At 42.3% G+C, this 9,885-nt stretch overlaps 1 pseudogene; it reads right to left on the reverse strand.

Annotated features, from left to right (window-relative positions):
- Nucleotides 1-5,922: 5,922 nt before the first annotated feature.
- On the reverse strand, nucleotides 5,923-8,536 carry LOC136491403 (F-box/LRR-repeat protein At1g52650-like; annotated as a pseudogene).
- Between the last annotated feature and the right edge of the window lie 1,349 nt (nucleotides 8,537-9,885).

Genomic DNA, 9,885 nt, shown 5'->3' on the forward strand with positions numbered 1-9,885 from the left:
ATGGCCGAGGCAGCCGCCGTGTTAGCAACCAATTGCACCAATGCCTGTATTGAACCGATAAAATCCGATACAAGTGATCTGCGTGAGATAGAGTTTGGGAAGGAAGCACCAGCAAGGGAATCGAGAGGAGAGCAGCAAGTTCTAGAGATAGAAAATAACCAGAGATACTATAGCTCCGTTCGGCTGGCTGAATCTTAGCTGAAACTGACTGAAAACACTGTTCTGATAAAATTATTGTAAGAGAAAAATATTGTTCTGGTTGAAAAAATAAGTCGAATAAACTAAATATGAAGTAAGCTGAACGGGCCTTGCATGAGAAATTGAGGATCTAGAAGCCAGATGGGGAGGGACAGTGAAATGGACACACATTTTTAAAGTTATATATATATATATATATATATTAAAAAATGTGTGTCCATTTCACTGTTCTTCACTGTTCATTCGATGCTCCCCGACAATCATATCCCTGTAGGTCAACAGTACGGGTACCGGATCCACGATGAACCGTATCCAAACCGATAAGAAAACAGTACAAACCCGATAAAAAACAGTACATACCCGTTATGAAACAGTATGCACCCATTTCATCTTTTTTTTTTCTTTTTTTTCCGCACTCCTTCCCCGGCGAAGCGTGGGCACCCACGCTAGTTTTATTCATTCCCCTGCTACTTCGATCTGCATCTCCTTTGTATGCTTCTTTCATGGGCGCATAGTCCATCTTGGCAGCTCGGCCCATAACACATCGCCAGTAATTGTGATCATCCCTAACATTCTCCACTCCTTAACACTCGGCTTGCCCCCAAGCCGATACAGCAGGAAGTTCAGGTCGGGTACAACTCTGCCAGGATCCCAAGGCATTAGCAAATCAATAGTCCCTGCCAAAGAATTGCCACAACCCACAAGGTCTATCACCATAATATAATTGAGCGCCAGACGAATCTCATGGTTACTGCTTTGTAAAACTGTCACCGTGAGAAAATCCATTGAAATTGTCCAGAATAGAACACAATCTCGCTGAATCCACAAGTTGAAATATCTTCTTTGAGTTGCACCTGCCACGTGCATTCCAGTGCATCAGAAACCAAATACGAGAACGATGTTGTAAATGCCCAATGGTTGCATTTGATTTGAGCACTAATGTGGACGAAATGCTTTTTTTTTAGACAAGGGAATATTGATTAATATCCCAGCATCTGTATCAATCGATAAAGATAGTTGTTCGTTATTACAACCATGACACTGTCCGAAAAGATACCGAAGCGACCAAAACAAACGTTGGACACATCCATAGCACTAATCAAATAAAAGGAAGTCTATTACTAAACCGCCAACCATATGAGGCCAAAACTCCATCGCTGTCGTCTCAAGCACACGGCACCCCAATTGTATCCGGGCCTTTCCTCCTCCTTTTGCAGCAGCGCCCAAAAGCGAATCCAATGCGTCCATCTGAACACTTGTTATAAGATGTCTCGGCCATTGCCAATAAAAAACAAGGATGCTACACTTCTGCTGCTTTGAATCTTTGACTGGTACACATTTCTTCCATGGAACTGAAGCCGTGGAAAGCTCTACAGAAGTGAACCAAAATGATAGCTGTTCTTGTTGAGAGAGGCATCCAACTTTATAATCTTTTGATTTCGGAATCTGATGCAGTAAGACAAGGAGTCGAAGAACCTGCGCAGCTATAGTATTTAACACTCCACTAAGGATCGTCACTGAAAAATTACTTGTGCATTGGACCACACTCACCAAACAACCATTTAGGCAAACCACAATATGCATCCATCTGAAATTTCGGCAACCTGCAGGTGGTGGCCATGGGAACAACAATAACTGAATTGCATAGTTATGAGGAGAGAGCGTCCTGTAAAACATTTTTCAAGCTGAGAAGACATGGGCAGCAACCTGAAAATAACCTTGAGCTGCTTTTCAAATTGACATTGCCGATCAATAATTCCAACAAGAATGTATCCACAACTTGGTCCAGTAGGGAATAGCTATGTGGTTGAGTGGAACCAGCCAAACCACCAAAAGGAACTACCTCCACCACACTCCTGCTGCGTCAGTAAGATGATTTGAGGCAAATGAACATTTACAAATATGCTTATTACTGAAACCCTGTGCCATCTCCTCTTGTGAAATCTGCACCGAATTTATAGTTCCTCAGAAAAATAGTAGAAACTGCAATCAACAACATAAAGGACCATCCATTAGCTTCACAACCTAGCTTTGAACTGATCAGTACCACCCCCTTATGTCTCCAGTTTTCCATATTTTCAGCATGCACGCATCTGAGAGATTGATGAGCTGGAGGTGGACATAGAGGTTTCCTAAGCAAAACAGACATATCCATGCTGTAACCAAATCCATTTCATTAAAGGATGGCCATGGCATTGGCCGAAGGTTAGGCCGGACATGCATCCCTTTCACTAGTAATAGAGATGTGATCCTTTTTAATCACAAGCCAACAACAGTGCTACACTTGTAAATCTCCAGCCAGAACTCTCATCCAACCAAATGACTGAATCTCAATAATAATCAAACAGCAGTAGACCACAATTACTTAAAAGCTGATTGCTCAAATTCCCAGCAAATGTGCCTGTATTGAACCAATTGATCTGATACTAATTGTTAGCAACCAATAGCACTATTGTTGTATAGAACCGATAAAATCCGATACAAGTGATTTGCGTGAGACAGAGTTTGGGGAAGGAAGCACCAGCAAGGGAATCGAGAGTAGGAGAGCAGCAAGTTCTAGAGATAGACAGTAATCAGAGATACTACATGAGGAATTGAGGATCTAGAAGGTGAAGGAGAGCGACGCCATGGAGGAAGAAGTGGGAGTTCTGGTATTTTTGTTCATATCCCCTGCTACTTCGATCTGCTTCTCCTTTGTATGCTTCTTTCATGGGCCCATAGTCCATCTTGGCAGCTCGGCCCATAACGCATCGCCAGTCCATTACTGTGATCATCCCTAACACGCCGCGTGCGTCCAGCAACGCCCGGCTCCTAATTTGTTTTATTTCGGATTACATCTCCTACGACTAAAAAGAATAAAGTGTAGACATTTTTTTGTACGACATTTATTTTAGTTCGTCCGTCTGTCCACGCCTTCGATCCCACGACATCTCCTTGATTAAATATTGCATGTCATGTGATAGATGAATCACGGCAAAATAGGAAGTAGAAAATTATTGTGCTATCCATATACACATTGCATGTTTGCATGCACCAGCATACATGGCAACGAGCAAAAGAAAAAAGAATTAACACAGAAGGAAAAAGAATTAAGACAAAAGGAACCTCTTTGTATTTCTGAGAACCTTGCCAAATCTGCCTATATTTAATTACTTTCCCTCTTTGCATTTGCAAAAGGGACAGTTTTTTTCCTCCTTTCATTTGGTTTCACGCTCACGTGTTCCATCTGCCTCGGTCTCCTCCTTGCTCGTCGCTCCCCTTGCGATCGTGGCATCGCTCCCCTCCTCTCCGTGACTTCCCGCTTGGCCGTGCTGCACGTCTTCAACCACTGTGAGACGGCGCGACGTCCATGGTGCTGGAGGGCCGGATCGGGGGCACTGTGGTGCTGGTGAAGAAGGACGCGCTCAGCTTGGGCCACTTCCAGGCGTCGCTCCTCGACAGCATCCACCATATCCTCGGCTAGGACACCGGGCTTGCCTTCTAGCTCGTCAGCGCCACCAAAGCCGACCACCGTGAGGTGGCACGGCGTCCCGGTGCTGGAGGCGGTGCACGCGTCCGTGCGCGGCATCCCGACGGCGCAGGTGGTCAACCAGGGTATGCCCACCCCTTCCCTGCTCTCCCTTTTGTGCGAAAAAGCGAACACCTAAGTGGGGAATGTAACGTGGGCAACATGTTCGATAAAATGTGTCTCCATGCTAGCAAACCTTGGTGGCTGTGTCCTCGTAGATGGTCCTGCGTCGAGAAGGACCTGCGTCGAGAATTTTTAGCACATGTGATTTTTAGCAAGTAGTACCATAAAGGATCTCCGGAGATTAATCAGTCTCATGCTGCATGTTCCATCTGATTGCACAATTATCCTTTGAATTTTAGCATGGAATATATACTAAAGGAGGGAATAAGGAAACTGAAAGTCGGTGTGGGATTCAAAATCAAACCTACTATGCTTTTATATAATATATCCATACTGCTCTTTCTCTGCCATTTTTACATGGCTGCACGCTAATTGTTTCTCCATAATATGGACTGTTTTTTACATCACTCATGGGATGCTCTTTGAGTTGTATGTAGATTGGACAATTGCTGAAAGAGTCTGATAAATAATCTGGACATCAGAATACCATTTCATCACTGTCAAAATTTATTTCGTTCCTGGCTCCTTGGTTAAATCTGCTAAGGTTAGCATTTGTTCAAGTTGACTGTCATGAAGATATTTATAGTTTCCTGTGAGCATGCTTTGTTGTTTTGTCAAACCAGCCTTTCTAATTGTCAGTTTTGCTAGAAAATTTATGGTCACCTAATATTAAAAAATAGAAAATATGTAAATCTGACTACTTGTGAAACACCCTACTTGAAGTTTATTACTGTGTAAACCCACTCTCTAACCCTTCTCCATCAGGAATCTGAATGACAAAACGTGAGTTTACTCCTCCTTTTATTACTTGGTGTATGCCATCATGGGTATTCATCGACTCTCCAGTTTGGTTGCTGCGACGATTCATATCAATTTTAGATAGCTGCACTGTCAGGTTTAGTGTATGCTATCATGACTATCCATGCATTCTCCAATTTGGATGATGTGAAGATTCATCATATCTGCAACCAGCAATTCAGTGCACTTGAGAATTCTTGTATTTTTCTTTTCCAATTAGCCATTCACAACCAGACCTGAGATAAAAAGATGCAAAAAATAGTTCAGTTATTGGTAGGCTTTTTTTTTTGCCTCATAGTGCCTGTTTCGGTTGATATGCTTAGATTAGGTTCTTATAAGAATGTGTCAAATAAAAAAGATAAGGATGAGAAGACCCCAATAGTGGATGGAACTTTCACGAAAAATATTGTATTTAAAGAGGTTCTAACGCCATATGCGAGGTAACAGAACATTACTAACGCATACAATGCATTTTTTCCATTCAATTTATATTGTACAAATAATATCTCACTAATGTCATATTTGTTGTTGTTCCTAGGTATTTTTAAATGGTTTATCAGACTCTACACGGAGATGTTGTATATACACTTGTGTGATGGCATAATGAAAATTAAACATGTGTTATATTATTGTTATAAAAATAACACTTTCAGTGTTTTGTTCATAATATTTCGTTCATAATATTTCGTTTTGTAACCATTCATAACTATTACACGTGTATGTTCTGAAAACCATGAGTTCTGTCGACTTTCCTCACTTTTCTCATGTGCCAATGTGGGATCAACCGAATTAGCACCTGCATAATTACAAACATAAATTACTAATAAAACCAACGAAGCAAGTTAGCGATAATAGTGAACAATAGTGCTAAACAATACTATACCAGTAGTCGTGGGATGTCACGATCGTAGTGACGTTGGTTCCGCGCATTCACGAGGATAGCTCCTTTGTATTTTCTATTGTTGCACCAGGGTCATTAGTTTGTGAGCACGAAAGAAATGGATATCGGAGATTTCTTCCTACCAATATAAAACATTATCTTAGCCGCATCACGGAACGCGCACTCCGTGACTCTGTTAAATTCATAAACTTTGCTTTTTGGATTAAATGTCACTTTAACGTTAGTATTTAATTTTTACAGTATTATTATCTTATCGTGCGATCCGTATGTTTTTAGTACAAACTGTTAGTTATCCCGAGTTTCAAGAAAAGTCTATAATTTAGTCTGAACTAAGCTCCATAATTTGTAGCATTGTAATAGAAAACATATAAATTATTGGCATCAGGGAATTGCAATGGCGTATCATAAATGCACAGAAATTTGTCGAGTCAAAAGAACAAAACTCCAAATCCAAATGTCTTCAAGCCTTTAACAGGGTGTAGTTATTGATCGCATTGGCCTGAACCAATACTTAAAAGCAATAGACTAAAGCTGCTCTAGCAGATGTGAGTTGGTAACAAAGTATATTCATGCGCAGACAAGCTATCCAGTTTTCCACGACATGAGTCCATCCAAACTGAAAGTAAGATCCAGGTGAACCAAACGTGCGTATGGTCCTGCATCCACAAATGAGTGAATGAACTGTGACTTGTTCCAGTGACCTGATGCAAATGAAATCTATTGCGAGATACTGATGTGAATCTCATCAGGTTCTATGCCATTCTCAGTCAGAAGCTCCACCAGGTTGTCAAGCACAGGATCAATTTCTTGAACCCCCCAGCAAACAATATCAACGCTATCAAGGTGCTCACAGCTGAACGACCTTTCTTCTAGCTCCCCAATGAATCTCTGATGTGTATGGCCAACCTGAAATGTGAGAAAAGACAAGTTTCACTTTGATGGCACATGCATCAACTTTTGTTCAAGGATGAATTAACATGTGGAGAGAGCCATGTACCCCTCTGAGTTTCAGAGTTAGATTCTCCAGACTAGGTGAGTTCTGAAGGAAGGACTATCAATGGATAGAAGTCTGGATGCAGACACCATTGACTGAGTGTCAGGGTTGTAAGATTGTTGAATTTTGGGCACCATTGTATATTTCCCATATTCAGCTGCAAAAGGTTCATAGGATTATGACATGATAAAGAATTCCATATTTTATAAAACATTCATGAGTTCAGCAGAGTTGTCAAAATAATTGAAACAAGCTAAAATTACGTGCCAAATAGTTTGGATTCTTCGGTGGTAATATCTTCAGAATACAATATCTGACAAAGGTCACACTAAACACAAATCTTTTTGATAATAATAGTTCACATTACATTATACTCTGCCTATTTTCCTAAGTGAGATTCAACCATCTAGAGGCTAGAGCACATATATTTGGTAACCATCAATTATGATAAATAACTTTAGTGCAAGCCAGTCAGCTACACTGGTGAAAGTATACTTGGAATAGGTGACCTAGCTATGTACTGCATTCTACTGATCTGATTGTAAGTATAGGGATGCACTTACTGTTTGTAATATGTGGACAAAAGTCAAACACCCCCCTGGCCCCCTATAGACTAGATGCATTACAGCTCTTGCCACATGTATATCAAAGTTCCTTGTATCAAAACACCAACTAAGGCCATATTACACAAACTTTTGTAAACCTACAAATGAACTGAGTACGAGAACTAAATTGTGTTATATTATCAGTTGAGAGCATTAATCGTCCTCTAGGTTCTGGCATCAAAATAAACTGTGCAACACTTGATTTTGCAAAGAGATAAAGACTATACACCATGCTTAGTTCTCTGATTTGACTCATAAATATATGCATGGATGCAGAGTGTTGAATCAAAAAGCATACCATATGTCTGTTGTAACTGAAGTTTAAATCAGTGATACCAGAGATGCTCTTGAGGAACTGACGGATATCATCAACCTCAGTATGATAGGTATTGAGTACAGCAAATGCTCTCTCCAGTGATTTCATGTTCTTCAGCAGAGGTATTCTTCGATAAGTAGAGTAATTGAGGCGGACGAGGCTGGGAATCGAAATAGAGCACTGTTCTTCAAATGTGTAGTGACAATCAACACCCATGGTCAAAACCTTCAGCGTCTTGGAGGTGATCTCAACATCAGAAATGTCACAGGTATGTAAGATAAGATATTTCAATGCTTTACAGCCTGTTCCAAGTTGGCAAAAGAAACCAGGGGGCAAGATAACACTCGTAAGATGCAGCCTTCTCAAGAAGCGTCCAGGAAGAAACACCGCGGGATCCAGCCGCAAGCTATTGTCCCGTACCCAAACCATGATAGATCGAGCATTGCAATGTAGAGCATGGCAGATCCATAGGTTAGCATCTTCTGAATAGTCATCAGAGTCCCAAGGCATGTCATACCAAAGCTCGAACTCATCCAAGGCAACTGGGTTACGGAGCATCAAGAAACGGTTGAGAAACTCCTTGAATAGCACGGTGTACTCCCCGTACTCATCAGACATGTCCTCAAACTCGTCGGGTGTGGCGTTGATGCGGGGCACCGAGCGCCAGAGGTTGCGCCACTGCAGTGACAGCACGCACGTCTGCACGACCTGGCGGGCATTCAGGTAGGACAAGATGAGGAGGAGCATGTCATCGGGCAGGGCATTGATCCTGCACACATCGCCAGGAACGCGCGGGTCGCCTGACATGTCGGCCGTGGCGTCGGGGTCACTGGGGCATTCCGTTGAACAGGTGGTGCTCAGACAAGCTGCGGCAAGCAGGCGAGATGACTTATGGAGACATGGATCCGCAGGTTCGAACAAGAACTGGGAAGGAGTAGAAAAGCATGAACGCGTGGAGATTATAGGGATAGAAATGGAGGGAATCGAAGAAGATGGAAGGGAGAGGAAGGGGAAGTTGGCAAACCTGGGTGCGGCCCGTGCGCGCCGTGCCCAGCCCCGCCCGACGTTGGAGATGGAGGTAGCAGAATATAAAATGAAATTATAAAACTGCCTCAGTGAGTGTTAAGGACATGCCTGCTTGGTGTTTGAGCGAACCATCTCCCTATTTCTGTACACGAGTTTGAATGCAAGGCCGGCCGTAGGGCCAGCTTTTAAGCTCAATAATAAAAAAGGACATGCCTGCTTGAGAAATGTTCCAGTTCCAGTACTAGGCTAAGATACGGTCCCCGTAAGGGACGGTTTGAAACACGAGATTATTATTATTTTTTCTTTTTTTTTTGTTTCTACATTTTTTTTTCTACAAAATTAGATTGATACTTATAAAATTCCTATACAAAATCTGTGGAATTTCTGTGTTTCAAACAGTCCATAACCCGGTTGTCTTTGGACTTTGGTGAATTTTTTTTTCTCAGAACAGAAAAAAGACACAAGGGTAGTTAAGGTAGTGAAATTTTGACCATTTATCTCTTTTGGAAAGAGAAATGCTAACCTTCAACCGAGTGTTTTAGAAGAAATCGACACGCGATTTCCAGCGGCGAGCGATGGCCGTCCGATTCGCGCGGAGGAAGAAGGAGGCCGTCCGATTTGTCGACGACGGCGTCGGCTCTGGCGAGGTAGGCGTCCTCCTCCTCCTCCATCGGAGACGAAGACGACAACGGCGGTGGCTAGGGTTCCAGCGAGCCTCTCCTCCTCTTTCTTCTCCGTCGGACTCAGATGGGTATAGAAGGGCCCGGCCAGGGGAGGCAGGTAGACCAGGCGGTGGGGATGGTGGCTGAGTGGTTTAGGGGAGCCGGTGGTGGTAGTGGCGCCTGGGCCAGGTCGGGGCTGAGGAGGCTCGCCAAAGCAGGAGAAGATGGCGGCGGCCGAGCTCGTCGGAGTTAGAGAAGATTGCGGCGGGCAGCGGGATGAGGAAGATAAACAGTGAAAAAAAATCAAGTGTGGGTGATGGATGAAACACACGGATATGAAATAGACAGAGTCTTTAGAAATAACTGAGTTTTCATATGGTCCACAGGATCACGTCGGAAGTTAGTTTTGATAGGACCTTTTTCATCTTTTTTTTTTAAATACGGTATTTGAGCTTTTGTTTTCTGCAAAACAGAGTGGAAATATATGGACGCACTTGCACAGTCACCCTTATAGCTGAGTTAATAAAATATCTAGACTGACAACAGTAGCGTTTTTCGCTCTTGACAAACACATACTACTAAAAATAATTAACAAATATCTAGACTGACAACTATGGCATGTTTTGTGGTCACCAACGATATCTTCTATACAGAAATGATTTTTGAATGGTTGAAAACTCAACATATTTCGAATTTAACTATATTTACTAACGACTATGATGTGACGCAGATATGATAATTAAATCATTTTGAA

This window comes from Miscanthus floridulus, chromosome 1 (genome assembly GCF_019320115.1).
Source record: "Miscanthus floridulus cultivar M001 chromosome 1, ASM1932011v1, whole genome shotgun sequence".
Classification (NCBI taxonomy): Eukaryota; Viridiplantae; Streptophyta; class Magnoliopsida; order Poales; family Poaceae; genus Miscanthus; species Miscanthus floridulus.